Source organism: Jatropha curcas, chromosome 7 (genome assembly GCF_041381405.1).
Source record: "Jatropha curcas cultivar XTBG-Jc1 chromosome 7, XTBG_Jcur_1.0, whole genome shotgun sequence".
Classification (NCBI taxonomy): domain Eukaryota; kingdom Viridiplantae; phylum Streptophyta; class Magnoliopsida; order Malpighiales; family Euphorbiaceae; genus Jatropha; species Jatropha curcas.
The window spans coordinates 5,125,986-5,144,462 of NC_143157.1; positions in this window are offsets into that span (position 1 = coordinate 5,125,986).

Below are 18,477 nucleotides of genomic sequence, written 5' to 3' on the forward strand. Positions count from 1 at the left end.
GACTAGGTTTCCTTCCCGTCCACAGTTCATAAGGGGTCTTAGGAACTGCCTTACTAGGAACCCTATTAAATAAATATGCAGCAGTCTTTAATGCATGCATCCATAATGATAAAGGTACAGTATAATTATTTAGCATACTCCTAACCATTTCCATAAGAGTACGATTTCGCTTTTCAGCTACACCATTCTGTTGAGGTCTACCTGGCATTATGTATTGCGCACAAATGCCACGACTTTCAAGGAACTTTGCAAATGGACCTGGACATTGTCCATTTTCATTAAATTTACCATAATATTCACCACCTCTATTAGATCTCACCACTTCAACTTTTCTATTTAACTGTCTTTCTACCTCATTAATCTCAAGGATATCCACTGATTGAGTCTTTTCATGTACTAAATATACATAACCGTATCGTGAGAAATCATCGATAAAGGTAATAAAATATTTTTCACCACCCCAAGAGGGAACATCAAAAGGGCCACATATATCAGTGTGTATAAGTTCAAGCAATCACTGCTTCTTATGGCTGGATTCTTTAATGTGTGCTTAGTTTGCTTACCTTTAATGCAATCTATACATACGTCCCAGTCAGTGAAATCCAATTGAGGTAAGATTCCACCTTTCATTAACCTCAAAATCTTTTCTTTAGATATGTGACCTAACCTTTGATGCCACAGGAAGCAGAACATTCATTATGTGCACTACGTTTAATACTATATTGTGTTTAACATTAAAAAGGGATTTAATAAATTTAGCATCAAGATTAAAATGATATAAACCATCAATCAAAGTACCAGAACCATAATAGTACTTAAGTTTGTATAATGAAAAAACACCATTACAAATCTTAAAACTGAAACCAACATTATCCAACCTCCCTATAGAAACTAGATTTCTAGCACATTCAGGAACATAGAGACACTTGTCAAGATCCAGATAACAACCAGTGTCCAGATCAATCTATAAGTCTCAATTCCTTCTATTCGTGCATTCATTTTGTTTCCCATGAATAGGAACTTTTCAGTTTCATTTATGGGTTGGATCGAAAGAAATCCCTGTATAATATGAGACACATGAGTAGTTGCACCAGAACCTAACCACCAGGTATTATTAGGTACTTCAATAAGATTTGATTAAAAACATACTGAAACATAAAGTATACCTTTCTTTTCGAACCAAATCTTCCTTTTAGGATAGTCCTTCTTGAAGTGACCATTCTTCCTACAGATGTAGCACTTCAAATCCTTACGGATTTGGCCCTCATTAACCGTCATTGGGGCATTGTCCCTTTTTCTTGCCTTTCTTGCCTGATTTGTTGTTGCTGCTGCTAGCTCCATTATGAAATGTGAGATTGACGGAGTGTTCCTTCAATTTCTTTAATCTCCCTTCCTCTTGTATCAACATGGCCTTGATTTCCTGAATGTTCCATTTTTCCTTAAAGGTGTTGTAATTCACCTGGAACTGACCAAACTCAAGAGGAAGTGAGTAATAATAAATTGAACTAAAAAGGATTCACTCACATCCATTACCATTGATTTCAATTTGGCTACCAAATTCTGCATGCCAGTCATATGATCATGAATGGATTGTGACCAATCAAACTTCTTGGTTGTCAACTCACTCATCAAGGATCCTACGATGGGCTTGTCAACTATGTCCGATTGGGAGTATTCCTTAACTTTCAGCATGTACTTTCTAGCATTGTCTGTTCTGGGCATTGATGGCTTAACATTTTCCTCCATTGTCATCCTCATTAAGTTCAAGCTTAGCCTGTTAGACCGCTCCCAAGCCTCATAATGAGACTTGTCAGCTTCAGTACTGGTCTCTGTAATGGCTGCTGGCTTTTCAGAGACTAATGCCAGATCCAGGTCCAGAACTCCTAACTGATAATGGATTTGTTCAGACCAATCAGCATAGTTCAATCCATTGAACTTAATCAACCTAGTGACCATAGCAAACATGTTAAAGGAAGCTGCAAGATTACACACATACTCATACGTTAATGCTTCGAGTAAACATAAAATGGATTCAAACAAATAACAACTTTAATTATGCATCTAGATTCACCTTTGGATAATATTTAAATGCATAGCTTTAATCAATAATGATGCAAGAAGAAAAATGCTTTAATAGACTTTCATTGTGGAGCAACTTGCGAGCCTTTATGCAAGTCAAAGAGAAGCACACCCGTGCTACATTGCAGCACGCCCCATGCTTCTCTCTGGAAGTCCATAGCACGCCCGTGCTCATTGCAGCACGCCTGTGCCCCTTTCTGAAATCCAGTTACGTTTTTTTTTATTCCTTTCAACTATTCAATAATGCTCCATACAATATGCATGTTATCTTTGGATATACATTCATATTAATTAGTCCAATGATAAGTCTCTTTAATGCCATTGATTATAATTAATGGTCCACCTTTGGGTAACCTAACAATTATAATCAACGAACTCAATTGTTCAATTTTAACTTTTATGTCATTTAATGGCATCACACAAATATGAACAATTGAAAACTGCATAATCAATGTCTAAAACAATCCAAACAAGGCCACTTTGGTGACTAACAAGTTTTCCATTCATTAAACATTGATTTATGCAAACTTTTATGAGATTGAATTAAGATCTCAAAACTTTAACGACATAACACAATAATATGTCATAACCATTCTCTATAAATTACAGCAAAATAATTTATAGAGAAAACAAACAGTTTTCAAATTTCTATAATTTTGGCTTCGTTCAATCATGACAATACGAAATTAATTTTCCATAAATTAAGCCAAACAAAACGCTATCAAACAAATCTAGAACAGCTAAAGGCTCTGATACCCCATGTTGAATAATCTTTAATATAGCCCAGACCTATTGTTCATAGAATTTGTTTGACAAGAATATACAATAATCGGAAGCGTACCTTGATCCTTAACAGCAAATCTATGTTATGGGTTACCTCGTTGCAGCAATTCAATTCTCACCGTAACAGCAGATCTACGTTTCTTCCTCTGGCCTTTTGTCCGTAAGTTTTCTCTCAATGGTCAGAGAATAATCAACAGCTATGGGAGTTTCTTTTATGAGCTCTCTCAAACAAGCTATCACCGTATGTGTTTGAGGCAGCCGTCACACTCCCTATTTTATTTTCTTTTCTGTGTCCATGTTAACCCTAAGTTGTTGATCCCTTTATCTTTTATAAGGTAGAGGAAGGGTATTAAAACCCTAACTGGCTTTTATCCATTAAGCTCAATAACCATCATCTTGGGCCACCTTAATTAGAACCAGCCCTTTAATCACATGGGCCACATATAGATTATTAAATAATTTAACATCAAAGTGAAAGGAAAAAGACATAGCTTGATGGCATCCGCTGGCACTAAATTCATTTTAAATGTATCACATATCTCAAGAAAACTAGCTATATGAGAGTTTGGATCCTCATTTGGTAATCCGTAAAATTGAACACTATTTTGGATCATTTGTAATAAAGCAGATTTAATTTCAAATTGGTTAGCATTTATCGGTGGACGTACTACTCCTTTTTGTGAACCATTTAGGCTTGGAATAACGTAATCCATCAACCTTTGCTGTGGTAGATTTTGCTCAGCCATAATTCCTGAATTTCTTCTTTTCTTTTTCCTTTTCTATCTTGAAAAAAATTGTTCAATCTCAGGCTGATAATCTTCTAATTCGTTGGTTGAAGATCTAGTACTTGGCATATAAGTTATTCAATATGTGCTCCTGCAAAAATATGAATCAAAAGTAAGTTGCTACTTAATATTTATTTATTTAGATAAAAATGTTGTAAACCATATATAAGAACTTTCGTTAAAATGACAAAACACCATTCCCCGACAACGGCGCCAAAAACTTGTTGCACCCTTGATTACCCGCAAGTATACGGATCGCAATGTAGTAATAAAAAGATCGAACCCACGAGGAATAGGTTATGTCCACTTACTACTTATTCTTAACACTTATGTTTACAGCAATAAAACATGGAATGATTAAACTATGATCTTATTTAAACTTTAATTAAAGATACTACTTAATTCTATTGATAAAGATATAGTAGAATACTTAGAAGAATTGATCATGCAATAGATTTTCTTTTTCTATAGCAAAACGTGTAACATGAAATAAATGATTCTTTAATCACATGTGGTAAAGTATAAGTCAACCTCTCAGTACAGAATTACTCTATTTATTATATGTATCTCTACATACAACAAATGCCTTGCTTTATCAAACATTAACCCTAGTTCTTATTCTTTGATTATTTCAATAAGTTAGGCTTAACTTTGACAAACCAAGTTAAAGATTCACATGCAAACCCAACTAAATGAATTCTATCTCTTTGATCCTTACTAAATTATTTCTTTCTGAGATTATAATTAAAGTAAACTTGATTAAACAAAGACCAAAAGACAACTTAAAGAAACTTCTATTGAATGGAACCAAATAATATTGTTGCTTTGCATAGAAAATAATGAAGAACAACATACAAAAAGTCTTTAATAAAATAAGAGAAAGATATAAGTAATCAAACTCAAGCCACCGGAAGGCGTCACACCTCGAGGAACTCCTTCATGTTCTTTGCACAAACAATAATAACTGATTCTTATCAACTTATTTCTAAGTACTACTTTATTATTTTTCTATTGTATTCTAATACTGCATTTTTTCATATTTTCCTCTTAATTTGGATTGCAATTTATAGAAGAGGAAGAGGATGGCAGTTATGAAGGTGATTGGCTGGCCAAAGGGTGCTTCAACTGACTTCTGATGGGAGAAATTCTGATCTGTTCACGGACGTGTTGAAGCGTGTCTTTATGCCCCCACCTAACCCAATGAGGATACGAGGATGCGGAATGAAGGGTCACAGCTATCCAGAAGTCTTTTAACCCAAGGATTTAAATTAGACTAATTTAAAGGTATCTGGCTTGCATTAAAGTTGCGTCACGCAACTACTAGGTGCGTGACGGCACTGCAGGTTGCGTCACGCAACTTCAATCAAGATGACGTCACCATGAATGCCGACATAAATGTTTTTCATTCTGTTTGAGTACGTGGCAACGGTCCAGAAAGTGAGCTGCGTCACGCAGCTATCGGGTCCGTCACGCAGCCGTCAGCTGCGTGACACAGCTGTCCCCTGTTGCCCTACTGTGAACCCCTTACCCCGGCTACTAGGCATATAATGAATATGACTAAAGGGCAGAAATGCACGTGAGTGTGTGAGTCGCCACCTTGTTTAATTATTTTAGGGTAAACTAGGAAAAAACCCTGAGTGACTCCAATTTTAATTAACCTAGTTACTACATTAATTATCCTAATGTTTAAGGCACAGTCTGCGAACCCGAGGTGGATCCCGAGACTATGTCATGCTGATAAACTAACCGATGAATGAATGATTTGCAAGGTGAATGATGGATTAATGAAATGTTTAAGTTATTTCGACTTGCCGTGTAACATCCCTTCCCAGTCCACCCGTAAACCAGAATGAACCGAGTCGAGACGCTACAAACTGGTTGACTGTATGGTCTGACATGCTGAAAATATACTGTATATTGAATATAATAACATGCTGGTACTGTTTACAAAAATAATGTAATTTATACTTACAAAACATGATACTAGTTTACAAAAATGAAATGGGCCCAACTGAGTGCCCTGTACATGCCATAGAAGGAGAGACAAAAGGTACACATTAAAATGAGTAGCTACCCTGAAGACTGAGTCTTCTACAGATGAACTGCAGCAGTTGTAAGCCGACTCTCTATGGTCCAATCTCAAAACCTGCGAGTTAAACAGGTAACTCGCTGAGCAAATAATGCTCAGTGGATTTCTCAACATATAAAGAAACAAATAAGCACATACATATATAGAAAGAACCAACCATGTAAACATATATGGCACATATAAGCTCACACATTATGATACTTTCATGATACCTTGATTATCTTTTGTATTGTTTATAATACTGTATAATTCATGAAATGTTATGTCAAGATATCTGTATGGCTCCATAAGGTTATAGTGAAACTGAAGTGATAAGAAAAACTGTATGAAACTGGATGAATACTGTATGCTTGGCTGCTATGGCCCATATAATCATATCCACTCAACGGCCTGTAGCCGGAGTACCAAACTGTATGAGGTGCAGATCTGCTATCCTATGTCGCGACATAGCCTTATCTACATGGTTTCTACCTAACCTCAATGGAGCATAATGTTGGTATAGCAATAATATAACACAACATCACATTAATAGTTCATAACTTCATTTGCATCATAATGTTTATTTGATTTCACATCATTTGCATGCTTGAATGTTGTTTTGATACATGTTCTAATGTTGTATTTGATGTTAAAATGATTGGAGGCATATAAGTGAAGCAAAGAAATACAATTGCATTGAAAAAGAAATCCAAAAGTGCATGAAAACACAAGTCGCGAGCGCGTACTTCAAAGTCGCGAGCGCGTAGAATGCAAAATGAGAGACAGTGAGTTATCGGGCACAAGTCGCGAGCGCGTACTTGAAAGTCACGAGCGCGAGAAGTGCCAAATGAGAGACAGTGAATTCTCAGGCTAAATTCACGAGCGCGCTATGAAGGTCGCGAGCGCTTACAGGCCAAGGGCCAAGTACGCGAGCGTGCACTTCACAGTCGCGAGCACGAGATGTGCCAAATGAGAGTCAGAGAGTTTGCGAGCACAAGTCGCGACCGCATACTTGAAAGTCACGAGCGCGAGATGTGCTAAATAAGAGTCAGAGAGTTTCAGGTGAAAGTCGTGAGCGCGTAGGTCAAATTCGCGAGCGCGAGAAGTCAACGCGAACTCATCATGCAATTCGCGCGCGCGCTTCCAGCCTGCACTGTCTGTACTCTTTTGGTCATATCTCTCAATATACAACTCCAATTTGGATGATTCAAAAACCCATGTAAAGCTAACACATAGAGGAACAAATAACTCTTCTATGGCACTTCCTAATTCCATCAATAAATGGGGTCAAAATCAAGATGAAGATACTGGTACAATTTCCAGCAAAACCTGTTTCAACATAAACTCTACTCTCTACTTCATTTATTCAATACCTCCCCTGTTTTCCCCTGTTTTCTCACCATTACCAGTCCTCCCACTCAACATAAAGCAAGATTGTCTCAATAGCAACACACCACACAATTCTCATGCAAAGAAAATAAAAAATAACAAGAGATATCAAACCTTTACTCCAAAAGCTTGAGTTCTTCCTTAGCTTCTTTTCTCTACACTCTTAGAACTCCCTTCACCTATAAATAAGAATTCTTATGAATTCTAAAATAATAGCACCAAATGATTCAATTATGAACTTCAAGAAGGTTTACTTACTTGAATAAAAGAGAAGTTGAAGTTAAGGCTTAACTACCATGAAAATTGAAAGTAAGGTGGAAGAGGAAAGGAAGAAGATGAAGATAAACATGAAAATGGGAAAGTGAAATGGGTATTACGGGTAGGCCATCAAAAATCAAAGGATTTGTGTGTAAAAGTTCTAAATGGTACCTCAATTGTTAACAGGCTACAACTTAATACCCAAGCTCAATCTTTTAATGCAAATCACTCCTCACCTATATGCGTTAATCTTTTTCTCTCACTGAAATCCACTTACAATCTCATTCTACCCCAACCGGGTTTGGTTCAACTCGACTCAACTCGACTACTCAACTCTATGCTAAGACTCGACTCGGAGTAGGATGTCACATGCCGCCCGGGGTGAAATCCCGAACGTGCCTACGTACTTCCGTTTGAATGGAAGATCAAAGTCAACGTAGTTCGATAGGCCTTCTTTGAAGGGCTTTGAAGGTGTATGCTTAATGCATGAGTGTGTGTATGCTTTGTGCATGTTTGTTTAGTCATTTTGCCAAAGGATCGATTGATTCGATTAGGCGTTCGTCGCCAAAAATGTTGGTTTTAAGGCATTTGTGCCAAAAATGGTTGTCGGGCGATTTGTCGCCAAAGTTGATATTTGGGCTTATTATTGCCAAAATTGATGTTCGGGCTTATTATTGCCGAAATGATTTATTTTAAGGCTTTTAGCCAAAATGTGTTGATTTAGGCAATCTGTTTGCCAAAATGATATGATTGGGCGATTGTCGCCAAAATGATTGATTTTAAAGCTTTTAGCCAAAATGTGTTGATTTAGGCAATTTGTTTGCCAAAAGTGTTGATTGGGCGATTGTCGCCAAAATGGTTGATTTTAGGGCCTTTGGCCGAAATGTGTCGATTTAGGCAACCTGTTTGCCAAAAGTGTTGATTGGGCGATTGTCGCCAGAATTGATTGATTTTAAGGCCTTTGGCCAAAAGATTGATTAATTTAAGGCATTTTGCCAAAAAGTTCGATTTAAGCGATTTGTAGCTAGACAGTGGTTAATCTAATTTATAGGCAATTTGTTTACCAAAATTGATTAAACCGTAGGCAATTTGTTGCCAAAATGTGATTGATTAAACTGTAGGCAATTTGTTGCCAAAACGCGATTGATTAAGGCTTTTAGCCACAATTATTGATTAATTGGACCTTTAGGCGAAGTGTTCGAAATAAAGGCAATTACACCGTAGTTATTGATTAACTAGGCATTTTAGCCAATATTGTCGGATTTAAGCTTTAACGCCACGTTTATTAATTAACCGGACATTTAAGCTTAATCGTGTTTAATTAAGACAGTTTATTTGTCTAAATGATGACGTGAATGCATTTATGCAGTTGTAGAATTATTACGAGTAGAAGAGAAATATGCATGAAGTGCTAAAATTAAATGAGCAGAGTTTCGTTTGTGTACCTGATTTAATCGACGGCCGCTTCTTAGCTCCAGATTAAGCTCCTCGTTTAGGAAATATTAATTAATTTTATTTTGTTTAATTTTAGTGTCCAAGTATCACAATAAAAATGCAATAAAAATTAAATTAAATGCAAAAAGAGGTAAAGAAATCGCAAGGAACGTGGGAGGGAGGAAGATCGTCCGTCAACACAGACAGGGGTGTCAAAATTGAAGAGGTAAGTGGCCTTTTATAGGCAAAAAATGGGTCGCCGGCGGCAGGTGCCACCGTGGTCGGCGGCAGGTGCCGCCGGCGGTCCGACGGCAGGTGCCGCGGTGGTGGCGGAAGGTGCCACCGGCTGTCCGGCGGCATGGGCCGCCGGCGGCAGGTGCCGCCGGCGGGCCGGCTGCCGGTGCCGGCGGCAAGTGCCGCCGGTGCCGGTGGCAGTGCCACCGTGACGGTGGCCGGAGCCGCTAGGCCGCGGGTACTTGGGCTTTTTCACTCCGGAGGAGTTTTCGGGAGTTTCGGGTCTCCGAAAAATATTCCGGGGCCTGTTCCGTGATCGTTGCGAAATTTCGGACGTTTTAAGTACCATATTGGCATATTTTCCGTGATCTTTCCGAAATGGCATCCGGTCCGGCCGGACTGTTTGCACAGTTACTGTAGCAAAGTCAAACTAATTGGCAAGGCACTGTAGCAGGCCAGACTGTTTACAGTCCGAGAAAACTGGCTTTTGAGCCTCAAAATTTGAGCATTCACAGTTGCCCCCCATTGGCTATCATAAAAATGATTTAAGAGAGCCAGTGGCCATCTGAAGGAGCAAATTTTGAGGATGGGTAGAAGAGGAAACCCCGCCGTTGGTTTTTTTTTTTTTTTTTTTTAAATGAAATGATCAAATGCATGGATTTATGTTTGCAACTTAAAGATGTTTCGCCTCTTAATGAGGGCTTGGGAAGAGATTTTGCCTCTTAGAGGACTTGAAAAGATGTTTTGCCTCTTAATGAGGGCTTGAAAAGATGAGATTTGTTTTTTTTTTTTTTTTTTGAGAACCAAGGGTCCACCTAGAGTCAAAATGATCAAATGACTAGGTTTTGGATGAAAAATGGTTGGTTATTGGTTAGGGTTTCACCCTAGGCTTTATGTAAAACAAAAGGTTAACCATTAACCGGGTTCTACCCTGGGTTCGTGTAAAAGAGATTGACGATGGTTGGGTTTCACCCTGGGTTGTGTATGTTTTTTTTTTTTTTAACACTTGCCCCTGAATCCGACTTGGAGGATTTTGCCCCCTGCTTGAGAGAATTGATGCCCTCATTAGCTGAAATAGAATTTTCTTCTTAATGAAAGACTAAAAATTCCGTAATTACTTCTGTGATGGGAGAATGGTGAAGTTTCTTATCACTTCTTGCCCCCAGAATGGTGCTGACCATGGAATACTTCAAGACATTGGTGTTGTACTTGTCCAATCGATTGAGGAATCAAAGAGAACAAAGCCACTTATATGACTCGAGGAAATGGATAATGTGGATGACATCGCTCGTCTAAAAGGATCGAAGAAACGATGGTCCGAGTGGAGATGAGGTATTAAAGAATTACCTCTCAACGATTATGCTTGACATTTTTAGGGTTGTTTTGGAAACCCCGGGGATTGAATTGATATTTTCCTCTCTTTCTTTTTTTTTTTCGAGGAATGACTCAAAGAGTGGCGCTTTCAAAATGAACTTTTGAGAATGACTCGATTTTTGTGACTCGTTGTGGAATGACCACTGGTGATGGAGACTTGATTTTAGAGGCTCATTGGAGACTCGATTTAGAGACTCAAATTTTTCTTGTAGTGAATTTTGACTCGAAGGAACTCAGTGATTCCTGGAAAAAATGATTTATATACTCCCAAGGAGACCTTTGAAAGGGATTTTTTTTTCTTTAAAAAAGGACATACTTTGCTGTTTATCCTACAAAAATGGACTCTCTAAAAGAATTCATGAGAGCACTTTTTTTTTTTTTCTCCTTAACTTTTGCCTAGTAGCCGCCCTTTCGGGTTTTCGACTCTAGCAGGCTCTTTGCCCTAACTTTTGCCTAGACCGCCCTTTCGGGTTTTCAGCCTAGCGGGCTCAATTCTTGCCTGAAGCCGCCCTTTCGGGTTTTCAACTCCAGCTTTTATTTTTCTTTTCTTCTCTCTTTTTTTTATTTATTTATTTATTTTTTTTATTGGCAAAGAGAAAATGCTATTTATGATGCAAACTTATGTTTGTGACCGCGCCTTCGTGGCTGCCTACGTATCTCCAAGAACTCTTCGGGGAATGGGGAGAATCAGGTCTTTCATAGTTCCTTCTGGGATGCGAACTTCGTGCTCGGCTGGTGCGGAATTCATTTCTGACTTGATTTCTTCGCCGGATTTCTTCCCGGCTTGATGTCTTTGCGGGATTCCTTCCCGGCTGGAAATTTTTGCAGGATTCCTTCCCGACTTGATGTTGATGCAGAATTCATTTCTGTCTTGATTTCTTCGCAGGATTCCTTCCCAGCTTGATGTCTTTGCGGGATTCCTTCCCGGCTTGATGTTGATGCAGAATTCATTTCTGTTTTGATTTCTTCGCAGGATCCCTTCCCGGCTTGATGTCTTTGTAGGATTCCTTCTCGGCTGGATGTCGATGCAGAATTCATTTCTGTTTTGATTTCTTCGCAGGATTCCTTCCCGGCTTGATGTCTTTGCGGGATTCCTTCTCGGCTTGATGTGGATGCAGAATTCATTTCTGTTTTGATTTCTTCGTAGGATTCCTTCCCGGCTTGATGTCTTTGCGGGATTCCTTCCCGGCTGGATGTCGATGCAGAATTCATTTCTATTTTGATTTCTTCGCAGGATTCCTTCCCGGCTTGATGTCTTCGCGGGATTCCTTCCCGGCTGGATGTCGATGCAGAATTCATTTCTGTTTTGATTTCTTTGCAGGATTCCTTCCTGGCTCGATGTCTTTGCAGGATTCCTTCCCGGCTTGATGTTGATGCAGAATTCATTTCTGTTTTGATTTCTTCGTAGGATTCCTTCCCGGCTTGATGTCTTTGCGGGATTCCTTCCCGGCTGGATGTCGATGCAGAATTCATTTCTATTTTGATTTCTTCGCAGGATTCCTTCCCGGCTTGATGTCTTCGCGGGATTCCTTCCCGGCTGGATGTCGATGCAGAATTCATTTCTGTTTTGATTTCTTCGCAGGATTCCTTCCCGGCTTGATGTCTTTGCGGGATTCCTTCCCGGCTTGATGTTGATGCAGAATTCATTTCTGTTTTGATTTCTTCGTAGGATTCCTTCCCGGCTTGATGTCTTTGCGGGATTCCTTCCCAGCTGGATGTCGATGCAGAATTCATTTCTATTTTGATTTCTTCGCAGGATTCCTTCCCGGCTTGATGTCTTCGCGGGATTCCTTCCCGGCTGGATGTCGATGCAGAATTCATTTCTGTTTTGATTTCTTCGCAGGATTCCTTCCCGGCTCGATGTCTTTGCAGGATTCCTTCCCGGCTTGATGTTGATGCAGAATTCATTTCTGTTTTGATTTCTTCGTAGGATTCCTTCCCGGCTTGATGTCTTTGCGGGATTCCTTCCCGGCTGGATGTCGATGCAGAATTCATTTCTATTTTGATTTCTTCGCAGGATTCCTTCTCGGCTTGATGTCTTCGCGGGATTCCTTCCCGGCTGGATGTTGATGCAGAATTCATTTCTGTTTTGATTTCTTCGCAGGATCCCTTCCCGGCTTGATGTCTTTGCAGGATTCCTTCCCGGCTGGATGTCGATGCAGAATTCATTTCTGTTTTGATTTCTTCGCAGGATTCCTTCCCGGCTTGATGTCTTTGCGGGATTCCTTCCCGGCTTGATGTTGATGCAGAATTCATTTCTGTTTTGATTTCTTCGTAGGATTCCTTCCCCGCTTGATGTCTTCGCGGGATTCCTTCCCGGCTGGATGTCGATGCAGAATTCATTTCTATTTTGATTTCTTCGCAGGATTCCTTCCCGGCTTGATGTCTTCGCGGGATTCCTTCCCGGCTGGATGTCGATGCAGAATTCATTTCTGTTTTGATTTCTTCGCAGGATTCCTTCCCGGCTTGATGTCTTCGCGGGATTCCTTCCCGGCTGGATGTCGATGCAGAATTCATTTCTGTTTTGATTTCTTCGCAGGATTCCTTCCCGGCTTGATGTCTTTGCGGGATTCCTTCCCGGCTGGATGATGTTGAACCAACTTATTGACCCGAGCTCGTATGATAGTGATGACCCTAGGCGAATCTGACTTTGTTGTTGTAGTGGTTTTACCACTGGTTGACTGAAATATGACTTGTATTCATCATAAAGAGTTTTGAATACCCACATTGTGGTGGTAACTTGAGTGGCTTGAATGTTGAAGAAGCTTTTATGCTTTGAGTTTGTGGCTTCGCCATGTTTGAATTCTTGAGGTTAATTTGATTCCTTTTCTTGAACTTTATCTTCCTCTGAATTTGAAACTTATTTCCTCAATGGTTCTCCTCTCCATAAGGAATTTTGAGGAGACTCTTCCTTTTCCTTATTTTGAGAAATGGTCCTTGTTTATAAGGACACTTGTACTTGTGCCATGCTTAGCGCTTGATTTTCAAGGTGTTTGTTGTCATCCAATTTGTGGAAATGACTGCTTCTTTTAACTTGCTTTTTCAAAAATGTGAGCAGCCGCTTGGTCTTTGTCCTTATGGCTGAAATGATTTGTCATCTACCCTTGATGGGCTTGAATTTAACGGAGAGCTTGCAGTTGACCCGTTTTTGACAACTTGATTTCCTGTAGCTTTATCCTTGATTTCTTTCTTTTGTGCAGAGGTTCCTTTTGACCCGTTTTTTCTTTTGCTTGCTTAGAAGCAGCCTCTCCATAAAGAATTTCGAGGCAACTTGATCCTGAGATGACCTGAGTAGTGTATGGATAGCATTGCGACTTCGTGCAGACTCTCAACCCAATTCCAAACATAACTTCTTTATTCTGTCGCTTTTAAGCTCAAAATTCAGACACCTCTCTGTCGGAGCATCTTCCATTCTTGGGTTTTCGGAGAAACCATTCTGGCCCTAACCCCTTCAATCGGCTCTGCCTCGGTACTGTTTGAAGTCTTGTGTACCCTTTGCTGGATCCTTTCCATGATTATCCTTCAAAACTTCCCCTTTGATGGTGCTTCTTAGGATGCCCCCAGCTTTGATTGATGCAGAGCAAATGAAAGGATGAATGCATTTTGCTTTGCCAATTTTTATTATCTTTTTTTTTTTGTCATCATTCTTTTTTTTTTTCAATTTTTTATTATTATTATTTTTTTTCGATTTTTTTTTTTTTGTGCTTTCATAGGGAAGGATCGGGAAAGAGTATAAACATGATTGGAACATAAACTGATCCCTTTTTATTGATAAGACAAAATTTATGTACAAAGACTCTTAGATTTACAAATTTGAATTGAATGAAAACTTGAATGGAAATGAAAATGAAAAGAAAAAACTAGACCCTAAAAGATAGACTCTATGATGGACTAGGATTGGATTGACTGTAGTGACTTTGTTCTTCTCGATGCTTCAATCGATCAGACATGTGGTTGTTGGTCTTGAACAATTCCTTTGTTCTTTTGGAGGTTTGATATCAATCTTCTCAGACACAAACTTCATTCATTTCTAAGAAAAGTTCGAAAGGATCGAACGATTCTTGTTCAGCAATTTTTTTTTTGCATTAATCCCCTGGTTCGGCAAGGGATTGGTTGATATTCAGCTTGCTCTTGGGGATGATGGACCCATTGTCAACCAGGTCTTGTAGATGATTTTTCAAAGTCCAGCATGATTCGGTCTTATGCCCATGTCCTTGATGGTACTCACAGTATTCATTGGCTTTGAAATTCCGGGGCAGGGGGTTTGGTAATGGCCTTGCTTCTAAGGGCTTCAGTAAATTTGCTTTCACTGCTTCTCGGAACACCAAAAGGATTGGCATGCCGAGATCAGTATATTGCCTCCTTGGCTCATTGTTTCCCAAATTCCCAACACGTAAAGGATTCGTGGGGATTATACTGGCTATTTCATTTGTCTCACTGGACCCAGCATGATTCTGCTTCTTGTATGAGTCTTCTTTGAGTTGACCCAACTGGATTAAGTCTTCCACCTTAGTTGCAGTCGCAATGAGCGATTGGAACGTAGGCAAGAACTGTGTTTGAAGCTGTGACTAGTAGACAGGCAGTAAATTCTTGATTATTATGTCAACTTGTTCCTGTTCAGAGGGTCGGTTGATCATTTGAGCAGCTTTGGCTCTCCACCTCGAAAGGAACGAGGAGAAGGGCTCATTGTTCTTTTGTTTAGTGGTTTCTAGCTCCCTCCGGGTAACATCCACTTCAATATTATAATGGTACTGCGTGTTGAAAGCATTGCATATGTCCTCCCAATTCTTCATTTTGGAACGATCTAAGCTAACAAACCATCTTAATGCAGCACCAGTCAAAGATTGCTGAAACAACTGAGCAAGGAGCTCGCTGTTCAGTCCGAACGGGTTAAGGGCACCCACATACATTTTCAGGTGCGTTTTGGGACAAGTGGTTCCTTCGAACTTATCCATGTTGGGCATTTTGAACTTTGTTGGCAGTCTTACTTCGGGGAACAAGGACAAGGAGTCCATGTCCACCACTTCCTTGTGTGTTTTAAGGGCAGTGATTGACCTTTCCAACAGTTCTAATTTTTCTCTCATTTTCTGAGCTTCCAGCTCAGAAGCAGTTCTGGAGGGCATGTCATCTAGGTTAAGGGTAGGGTTTGTCGGTTCAGTACCAGGTCCCTGATTGGAGGTAGCAGGTCCACTTCCCCTAGCTGAAGCCCCATTTCCATTACCACTACCTAGTTCAGCTACAAGGGCAGTTCTCTGGGCAGCTAATGCCTCATTCATTCTTGCCTCCATCTTGGCCTCCAGTTGTTCCATAAGGTTTTGAATGTCAGACAGTGATGCCATTGGTGCAGTTGGGGTTGTTGGACTTGTGGGTGAGAGCTCAGTTGGTGTTTCGGGTACGGGTGGTCTTTGGAGGGATACCTATGAAAGGACATAGTCAAAACGATTAGACTATTCTATATAAGGTGTTTTCATAGGGTATGTGAGATAGTGTGAGGTAGGGTAATGTTGGTATGCTAGGACACCTAGGATAGGACCCAATGGGATGTGATATGTAAGGTAGAGTGCTTAGGGCTGGACACCTCGACTTTTCGAAAGGCCCTAAGTTCTCAAAGAAAATTTTTTTTTTTTTGGGCCTTAGGGGCCAAAATGTGAATTTTTGGGCCTTTGAGGCCGACATGTGAGTTTTTGAGCCTTTGGGGCCAAATTGGGAATTCGTGGGCCTTTGTGGCCAAATTGGGAACTTTTGGGCCTTTGGGGCCAAATTGCGAATTTTTTGGGCCTTTGGGGCCAAATTGCAAATTTTTTGGGCCTTTGTGGCCAAATTGTGAATTTTTGGGCCTTAGGGGCCAAATTGGGAATTTTTGGGCCTTAGGCCAAATTGTGAATTTTCGGGCCTCTGTGGCCAAATTGTGAATTTTTTGGGCCTTAGGGGCCAAATTGGGAATTTTTGGGCCTTTGTGGCCAAAATGGGCATTTTTGGGCCTTATGGGCCAAATTGGGCATTTTTGGGCCTTTGGGGCCAAATTGAGAATTTTTGGGCCTTTGTGGCCAAAATGGGAATTTTTGGGCCTTTATGGCCAAATTGGGAATTTTTGGGCCTTATGGGTCAAATAGGAAATTTTTGGGCCTCTGTGGCCAAATTGGAAAGTTTTGGGCCTCTGTGGCCAAATTGAGAATTTTTTGGCCCTTTGTGGCCAAAATGGGAATTTTTGGGCCTTTATGGCCAAATTGGGAATTTTTGGGCCTTATGGGCCAAACTGGAAATTTTTGGGCCTCTGTGGCCAAATTGGAAAGTTTTGGGCCTCTGTGGCCAAATTGAGAATTTTTTGGGCCTTTGTGGCCAAATTGGGCATTTTTGGGCCTTTGTGGCCAAAATGTGAATTTTTGGACTAAAATGTAATTTTTCAAGTCTCAGGGACCAAAAATGTAATTTTTCAGGTCTCAGGGACCAAAAATGTGATTTTTCAGGTCTTAGGGACCAAAAATGTGATTTTTCGGCTTTGAAATGGAATGCCTTTTTTATCATTTTCCATACCCTTTTTGTTTTGTGAAGTATGGGATGAATGCGTGAATGAGCACAACATCACAACATAATTCATTTTAATGGAATGATTCAGCATCATTGGGTGCATACAGCCCTAAAGGATAGGTTCTATAGGCTATGACACAAATAGAGAATAGGCTTATAAAGGGACCCTTGAACCTTGAGCATGGATATACCTAACCACATGTGAAACAAAGAGTTTCGCGTGGGTCCAACGGTACGCATACTCATGGGCTACCCCCAAAAGGATTAGGGATGGTTTGCGGTAACAGGGAGGACGCTTTGGCTGTCCGTCGACATAATCAAAGAGACCTGCCGATCAGCGCTACTTGCTATCCAGACTCAGAAGTTTGAACAGAAGGAGAAGAAATTCATTTGAAATTCATTTTTTATGCAATGGAGAAAAAGATTCTCAATCGTGCAAATAAATCAACAAATTTAAATGTTCTTAATTAAATTGTACGATTAAGTCCAAAATCTCCTTATCAAGTATTCTTAAAGAAAGAACACTTGATTCGTGTTAGGATACCCTGCAAAATAAAGCACAGCAACATAATACCCTAAAGAAGGGCAGGTTAGTTTACACAGCAATTGTAGTCCACTTTATGCAAAATGATTACATAAGTCCTCAGCGGAGTCGCCAAACTGTGAACCCCTTACCCCGGCTACTAGGCATATAATGAATATGACTAAAGGGCAGAAATGCACGTGAGTGTGTGAGTCGCCACCTTGTTTAATTATTTTAGGGTAAACTAGGAAAAAACCCTGAGTGACTCCAATTTTAATTAACCTAGTTACTAGATTAATTATCCCAATGTTTAAGGCACAGTCTGCGAACCCGAGGTGGATCCTGAGACTATGTCATGCTGATAAACTAACCGATGAATGAATGTTTTGCAAGGTGAATGATGGATTAATGAAATGTTTAAGTGATTTCAACTTGCCGCCCGGGGTGAAATCCCGAACGTGCCTACGTACTTCCGTTTGAATGGAAGATCAAAGTCAACGTAGTTCGATAGGCCTTCTCTGAAGGGCTTTGAAGGTGTATGCTTAATGCATGAGTGTGTGTATGCTTTGTGCATGTTTGTTTAGGCATTTTGCCACAGGATCGATTGATTCGATTAGGCGTTCGTCGCCAAAAAAGTTGGTTTTAAGGCATTTGTGCCAAAAATGGTTGTCGGGCGATTTGTCGCCAAAGTTGATATTTGGGCTTATTATTGCCAAAATTGATGTTCGGGCTTATTATTGCCGAAATGATTGATTTTAAGGCTTTTAGCCAAAATGTGTTGATTTAGGCAATCTGTTTGCCAAAATGATATGATTGGGCGATTGTCGCCAAAATGATTGATTTTAAGGCTTTTAGCCAAAATGTGTTGATTTAGGCAATCTGTTTGCCAAAAGTGTTGATTGGGCGATTGTCGCCAAAATGGTTGATTTTAGGGCCTTTGGCCGAAATGTGTCGATTTAGGCAACCTGTTTGCCAAAAGTGTTGATTGGGCGATTGTCGCCAGAATTGATTGATTTTAAGGC